Here is an 8653-nt window from a genome sequence, read left to right on the forward strand (position 1 = left end):
ATTTGAAAGCACAAAATAACAGAAGGAAGGTCAGAGTTTTGATGAGGAAGTTAAATCATGCACGTCAGTAAGTTCTTTTCCTGCTCACAGAAGAGGGTGAGCAGCGAGTTGAAGCAGCCACTACAACTCTTGCATGTCGTGTGACTACACGGTAGGTCCCAGCTGAGCCGCAAGAGGCATCTCAGTGGAGGCTTTATCTCATATACTTCTTGGCTTACATCACTAAGTGGCTAAATGACTAGCACTTTTCTGCTCTGTGAGAAACATGCAGAAGAGTCAATCTACCTAAGTTTTCGTTTTTCAGTTGCAGCTGGACAGAAATTCACTTTGCTGCAGGGTTGCTTTTTGCTAAATCCTAACATGATCACTGTGTGCCCTTATTTGAGTAATACTGTAAAATGGGAGAAAAGACAGAAGGAGACCTTTAAAGAGGGGAAAGACCACTCTTCCCCATTGATGGTATAGGGCAGAGAGTAAGGACACAAAGAACAAAATTCAAATTGCATTTTACAGGGCAGGAGCCCCTGTCAGTTTACAACTTTTTGGCACCGTCAGGGCAATATACTTGGTCCTCGTGGAAAACAAAGTGCTTGTTGGCCAGATTCACAGAGCATTTTTTGCAGTGGAAGCAGCAGTCGTGCCAGGATTGTCCATAGGCCACTACACTGGAGCCTTTACCAAACCCAGTGATGGGGTGCTTGCATCCAGCACGCTTCTTGGCCACAAAGTTCTTGTAGCAATCCACACAGTTCTACTGGTCCTCCACAGTGGTGAAACGCTGCACAGCTGGCTTCTTAGAGCAGGTAACACACACAAAGCACTCGGCTTGCCAGGGCTCATCCTGGTGACTCCCCAAGATGCGATGGCCTTGTTGCACTTCACACCATGTTTAGCAAACATGGTCTCATGGCAAGTCACACAGTAGAAGTCCTTCCCTTTAGAGAAGAAGCTTCCAGTCCCCATGACTTGCTTGCAGTTGCTACAGGTGAAGCAGTCTTTGTGCGAGATGGTCCCCTTGTACTCCATTTTTGATCTCCTGCCACAAAGGCCTTGAAGCACCCCTTACACTTGGGAGAGTCCTCCTGAGTGGCGAACTTGTTGCACAGGATCTTGTTGTCCTTGGCCACAAAGGTCTCATTGGCAAGGGGTGAAGGCACTTGGCACAGTGGAAGCAGGAGTCATGCCAGAAGCAGTTTTTATAGTGCACCTCCTTGGAGTCCACACGGATGGGCTTGCAGCATTCCATGCAGGTGTTGGCACAGAACCTGTCAAAGCATTTCAGGCAGCAGTGGTGGTCACCCTTCTGCACATACTTTTTCCTCTGCAAGGGGTCCCTGCAGTAGAGACAGTCAAACTTCTCCACCATGGTGCCCACCTTATAGCTGGAGGGACCTCACTTTGGATGTGTGACAAATAGGAAGTATTTGGCAAGGGCTGGATACGGTTGAAAACAACTTCCAACGTGCTGCCTGGGGATACTCACCCGCACAGCTGGCGGTGGCAGAGATGGCAGTGGCTGCAGACTGCCTCCTCTTTTAATATATGCATTGTATTCATTCTCTTTTGAAGTATCCCACAGATTCTCAGAATCAATTCTTCATTATGAGCTGTTCAACCATTCATTCACTCAGTAGATACTAAGAATCTATGTGCCAGGCCTGGTGCTACAGGCTAAGGATAAAAAGGGAACACCACAGGCCCTACCTTAGCAGAGCTTATGATCCAGTAGATTTGTTGATTAGAGCGTTTATTATAAGCAGGAATATTCGTGTGTGTGTGTGTGTGTGTGTGTGTGTGTGTGTATTTAGCTAACTCAAGTTGGAGGAGAAAGGGGTAAATACTAGATGATGCTCAAGTCTTTTATCAGCCCATTCCCTGTAAGTCCCCTCTCAACATTCTAAGTTCTTTGTCATCTAAACAGTATTCAGCAATCTCAGATGTCCTTCTTTTTGTGCTCCTTTTTTGGGAATAGCTAGGTTTCCACACATTTTTTTCCCCACAGGTGTACTCCTACATAGAGAAATAGCCTATTTCACTGCAGAAAGGGTGAGAAAGTTCCAAAAAAGGTAATAAACCAGCTGTTAACAGAACTTAAAACCCTACTTCTTAACTGTACATCTTTCTATCTGCCTCCTAAGAGTATGCCTTTGCCTTTGGAAACACAAAAAGAAAGAGAGTACATCTCCCTTCTGGGGATCAGCAACCAACTGCGGATGCTCCTGCACTGGAGGCCTCTGTGCTCGTAACCATTATGGGTCCTGCCATTGAACTGTTCTTACAGAAAGTGCTCTTCTCTGGGTACCTGAAACCAATGTCAAAACCAAGCCTGTGCCACTAATGTGTGACATTGGGGGCTGTGGGCTACAAGGGGCCCATGTATCTGTGTCAGGAGAGAGAGGCCCCACGCAAAGCAAAATGTATAATGAAGTCTGTCTAATGCAAAAGCTACCTAGGAAAATTCTCTCTAGAGCAAATGCCCAGAATTCCATCTGTAGCCTGACTAAAAGTACCTAGGAGAGAGAGTTGTGAAAGAGGAAGGAGAACAAAGAAGAAGGAGAATCAAGGGAGCTGTGACCCTAACTTATGGTCCAGCTTCTATCACCTGTGACAACAAAGCTAGGAAAACTATGCTACCTACTACCCTAAGACATCCATCTTTTAAACTGAGTCCAACCACCAACATGAAAAACAATACTGACTCACCCCTCCACCCATATCGTCCATTCTGGACCAGATTTTCCACCTTGGCTCACAGGAAAAGAGGGAAGTGTTGATGTGTGACAGGTGGAGGAGAAGGGACTGTGCTTTGGACTCCCTCTTTCTAGTCACACCACCAGGGAAGATGCGTGCCCTCAGGAGAGCGCCTGGCAGGTAGTCACCCACTTGGCTCCTGGTCCCTCCCCCTTTCCAGCCACTTTCTGCTGCTGAACCCATCTTGCAGTTCATCTCAATTACGGCTCTGAGTTCTGTCTTTCCCAGACAAGCAAACTCACCCTAAAGAGTTTCGCCCAATGGGATCATCATTCAATTCTTGCAAGTCTCACCAATCTCACTCTGTGGAGGGCTATTTCTCCCTGTCGTAATGACCAGCTTGACAGTGGTTGTATCTTCATCCTATGTCCTGCTTCTTGACTCCGAATCCCTTAGGCAATCACATTCTAAATTCAGAGTACCTCACCTCCTAAGCATTTCCTGTAACAGTAAGATATCCATACTTTAAGTTATTCAATTTTCCTATAGTAATCATCTCAACCAGTCTCCTGCTCACTGCCCCAAGGTCTCTAAGAATTTATGAAAATGATACTGGGGGATAAGGTCATAATCTCCCCTTTCCTCAAGGGCACAGACCTCTTCAGACACACACTAGGATATGCTGTCTATGAGCTATATTTATAATATGGCATTGACATAGCCTTTCTCTTGCATCTGCACTCCATCCTGCTGCTTCTCTGGACTTATCTCAATCCTCAAATTCTCTGTTTTAAGCCTAAGTCTTTACTCCACACTGTTGCAAAGCTATTTTGTTAATTTAACTGGACACATCACACAATATCTACAATTAGCCTTGTGTTATAAATCAGAAGCCTGTTTATCTTCTAAGGTAGACTCTGTCATTAGCTGCTTTGGATCATAGACTAAAAATAACATTCAACTGCTCTCTGAACCCTGCAAAGTGTAAAAACTAGAAATGTCTGTCTTTTTCTATATGGGCCAGGCTGATAACTTGCTAAAATGTCAACCTGTTCTTTGACATTTGTGTGAGTAATCCAACAGGTTCTGTGCAGGAAGCACAGTATTTGCTAGAGTTATTTCAAGTACAGGACAGCACTTTGCTTTGATAATAGAACTCAGCTGCAGTCTTCTTTCACCTGCAAAACAGAGATCACAAGTGTTTACAGAAAGCGCTAGCACAATTTGACAAATAATGAATGAGAACAGTTTCCTGATATTTTCGGGACTTCAATCACCATCCTGTAGTACAGCAACATTTTCTTTTCAGACACATATTTAGGTCCCCAAATACTGAATAAATAGAAATAGCTTTCTTCCAAACAGCAGAAAGAATGTGTGTGTGTGTTTTTGTTTTGTGTGTGTGTGTGTGTGTGTGTGTGTGTGTAAGTGTGTGTGGTTTTTTTTTTTTAAGACAGAGTCTCACTCTGTCACCCAGGCTGGAGTGCAGTGGCGCTTAATGCAACCTCCACCTCCCAGGCTCAAGCAATCCTCCCAGCTCCCACCTCAGCCTCAAAAGTAGCTGGGACCACAGGTATGCACCACCATGGCCCAGCTAATTTTTGCATTTTTTGTGGAGAAGGGGTTTCCCCATGTTACCCAGGCTGGTCTCAAACCCCTGGGCTCAAGTACTCCTCTCACCTTGGTCTCCCAAAATTCTGGGATTATAGGCATGAGCCACTGCATCCAGTCAAGAGCTTTTATTCATGGTAGTTTTTTCTTATGAATTAGGTGGTGATCGAGTGGTTAATTGTTAATGAGATTGGAGTTACTGTCGTAGCCTAACAATGGACTTAGAATCCTTTAATATTGAGCTTTTCCTAAATGATCAGCTTAGCTGTTTGTGTTAACACCAGTGGTTTGTCACCAAAACCACTTATTTAATTGAGAAAGCAAATAAATAAATATTCACAGCACAGGGATCTGAATGCATCAGCCAACATCTGATTGTATAAGTCATACAGACATGAGAGGGTTTATCAGCAAATCCAAAAGACAATTCTAAATTGGACTAAAAGGCAACATTTTTAGTCCTGGGAGTGTAAGTCCTGGGGAAAAAGTCTTAATTCCAGGATTTATGACTGTTCTCATGCCAGAGGCATTTAAAAAAATCATTATTTACCAGCCTTTATTTATACCCACCAACTCTTCAGGCAAACAACATCCACATAGGTATTCTAAGTACTGCTTCCCTTACAGAGAATTTTGCAAAGTGAATGGTCTAATCTGGTTACTTCTTATGATTACTGTCACTGAAATACTGAAATCATAAATTAGGACTTTGTTTTTAAGAATTAGGATAAAGGATAAGAATAAGAGCTTTTTTCTGCTTAGCAGTCTAGGGAAAAAACACAAATAAATTTTTTTCTTTTTTTTTTTTTTGAGAGGGAGTCTTGCTCTGTCCCCCAGGCTGGAGTACAGTGGTGCGATCTCGGCTCACTGCAAGCTCCATCTCCCAGGTTCATGCCATTCTCCTGCCTCAGCCTCCCAAGTAGCTGGGACTACAGGCACCCGCCAACATGCCTGGCTAGTTTTTGTATTTTTAGTAGAGACGGGGTTTCACTGTGTTAGCCAGGATGGTCTCGATCTCCTGACCTCGTGACCCACCCGTCTCAGCCTCCCAGAGTGCTGGGATTACAGGCGTAAGCCACCACGCCTGGCCCAAAAAACACAAATAAATATTTTTTTAAGAAAAAAAGAATAAGAGCTTTTTTAAAAAAAAAAAAAACCTACATTTGTTAGTATATGAAAAAAGTGACTAAATCTGGGTGGATGCTATGAAATGCAATAATTTGTGTGAAAATTCACTTTCCATGAACATTAAAATCTTTTCTTTAAAAACAGTAGTTTGTTTTAGTTATCTTGGTTTCTTTGGATGGTGTATTAATTAGGATATTCTAGAATGCAAATGACAAAATCCAATTCAAACTGACTTAAATCATAAAGGAAACATATTGGACCTAGTAATTAAAAAGTCTAGATGTCTGGCTTCAGGCAAGAGTTAATCTAGTGATTCAAATGCTGTCACCAAGGATCCAGTTTTCTCTTTGTGCTGCCTTCCTTTGACTTCATCTTCAGGTTCTATAGAAGTGGCTTCCAAGCAGCTTGAGGTCCTTCTCTCAGGATGGTAAAATGCCCAGTGCAGTCCAGACCTAATATTCTCAAGTCACACAGTAGAAAGGAAGAACATATGTCTCTTCTAATAGATTCAAAGTCCTGGGAGTCACTCTGTCTCATTGACTCCTTTGACTCTTGTGCCCAATAACTGTGGCCAAGAGAGCTGAATACATGGATTGGTCCACCCCTGAAGCCTGAATTTTTAAAATCTTTTTAGCTGCGTAATCTTGTTTTTCATTTATAATATTTCATTGTACCTTTTTGGTTGTTATCCCTTTGAGATGAGCAACTATAACTTCTAAATTCCTTGCACTATTTCAAAGTGCTCAAAACAATGAATGCTCAACAAGTGGGATTGAGTGATTTAATAATTTAAGGTAATCACTCTGTTATAATGATCATTATAGTCATTTCTTTATCAACTGTTTTTTAGTATACCAGGGTACTTTGTAAAAAACGGTCATGCACCACTTAATGATATTTTGGTCAATGACAGACTGCATGCGACATTAGTCCCATAAAACTATAATACTGTACTTTTACTGTCCCTTTTCTGTGTTTAGATACACAAATGCTGCTGTTACAACTGCCTATAGTATTTAGTTCAGTAACATATTATACAGGTTTATGACCTAGGAGCAACAGGCTGTAGCACATAGCCTAGGTGTGTAATAGGCCACACCATCTAGGTTTGTGTAAGTATACTATGGTGTACACATAATGGCGAAGTCACCCAAGAAGGCATTTCTCAGAACACATTCCTGTTGTTAAGCAACGCATGACTCTATTAGAATCACAGGATGATGAATGTTCTCCATGGCCCCTCCAGATCCTCTCTTCACCCTCTCCATCATGCTCAGTGCCCAAGAGGCTGACTTCAATAGACAGTTCAAATGGCCTCCCTTCCCTCTAACTTCCACTCAAGGTCAGCCAATGGAACCACCAAGAGAAGTCTGAGGAGTGTGATGAAACAGGAGAGGGAGTGTTGATTTCTTGGTCCCCTTCCTGCTTTCCCAGGCTGCTTTGCTCATGGAGGCCACAGCTCCTGTCAAGTAGCCCTCTCCTGAAGCTACAGCTACATCTCTTCCCAAGTTGTAGATTCTGGGAAACCAGTTTTTCCCTTTGTCCTTTCAGGCCTAAGGATGAGAAGGCTCCCTGATATTGATAGTTCTCATTGGTTTCTCTTAATCCCTACATCTGTGTGTGTGGTCCTTCACTATCTCCTCAGTTACGTTATTTAAGTGTGCCATTTGTGTACTGCCAGGATCTTGACACACTATTACAAAACCCAATTCAAACTGGCCTAAATCATAAGTGGAATTTATTGAATGATGCAACCAAAAAATACAGACATCTGGTTTCAGGCCTCCCAAGGATCTAATCATCTCCCAAAGGTCCCACCTTTGAACACCATCCTCTTGGGGGTTAAGTTTCAACATATGAATTTTGAAGGGACAAATACATTTAAATCATAACATGTCTTAGTCAATTTTTTAAATTAAAAATAAGTTTTTTAAATTCTTTTTTTTGAAACAGAGACTCGCTCTGTCGCCCAGGCTGGAGTGCAGTGGCACGATCTCAGCTCACTGCAAGCTCCACCTCCCGGGTTCAAGCCATTCTCCTCCTGCCTCAGCCTCCTGAGTAGCTGGGACTACAGGCGCCCGCCACCACACCTGCTAATTTTTTGTATTTTTTGTAGAGGTGGGGTTTCACCGTGTTAGCCAGGATGGTTTCGATCTCCTGACCTCAAGATCCGCCCACCTCAGCCTCCCAAAGTGCTGGGATTACAGGCATGAGCCACCGCGCCTGGCCAAGTTTTTAAATTCTAAAAGCAATGAATATTCACTATACAGAATGTAGACATTTAAGATTAACAAAAAAAAAAAAAAAAAAAAAAAGGAGATGGGAAAGAGTAGCCTTTAATTCCACTGTGGTAAATACTTTGGTGTATATCCAATGCTCAATCATTCCTCTCTCTCCCCCTCTGGGATCTTACTGTAAATATTCTTTTAAGTATCTTTGCATCTCAGAACCTAACACAGGTTCTACTTGCATGAGTAAATGATATTCAGGAAAAAGATGAATGCTTGAATGTCCAAACCAGCTCTTTTGTCACATGCTGCTAAAGATAATATAGCAAATGCTACACCATTCTGTTCCCATGTGCCTGCCAAAGGAATATCATGTCAAGGACTTATCTGAACCGTCAAGAAACCACAATACTGTATTAAGTTCAAGGGAGTGCTCCTTAAAAGGAGAGGGACTTTACAAGCCCATTGGCAGGGCTTCACAAGTGAAGGAGCCCTTCACTTGGAGCTAGAAGATCTAGGTGTAAATTCCAACTGGGGTCATTCTACTCATTTTACTTGTTTAATCCTCCATTTTCTAATCTGTGAAATGAAGACATCAACTTATGACCTATAAGATCCCTAGCAGTTAATGGTCTATGACATATATCTCTATCTATCCAAACACAAACATACGTGTGTGCATGTATGCGTATGTGTGTGTATGTGGTGTGTGTGAGTGTGTGTGTAATAATGAAAAAAAGCAAGAACTATGCCTTAGGTGCTAGTATGACAAAATCTGAGTTTGTTTGCTTGTTTTCTAAAAAGCGAAGTCTTATAGGAAATCCAGCCAATATGTTTTTCATGCCTACAGTTTCTGTGGCTAAGTTAGGAAAACCGAAAGCAGGAAACTCAACAAAGTACGACAAAAAAATAATTGGAAAACACTCCTCTGTGTGTGTGGCTTTTATTAGCTCTCAGTGAGATTCTCAAATGATTGTTGTAATTCTATCTGAAGT

The 8653-nt window shown here is 42.3% G+C and overlaps 1 pseudogene; it reads right to left on the bottom strand.

The window, feature by feature from the left end:
* Window positions 1-532: 532 nt before the first annotated feature.
* On the bottom strand, window positions 533-1381 carry LOC100434741 (four and a half LIM domains protein 1-like; annotated as a pseudogene).
* Window positions 1382-8653: the final 7272 nt, after the last annotated feature.

Source organism: Pongo abelii, chromosome 2 (assembly GCF_028885655.2).
Source record: "Pongo abelii isolate AG06213 chromosome 2, NHGRI_mPonAbe1-v2.0_pri, whole genome shotgun sequence".
NCBI lineage: Eukaryota > Metazoa > Chordata > Mammalia > Primates > Hominidae > Pongo > Pongo abelii.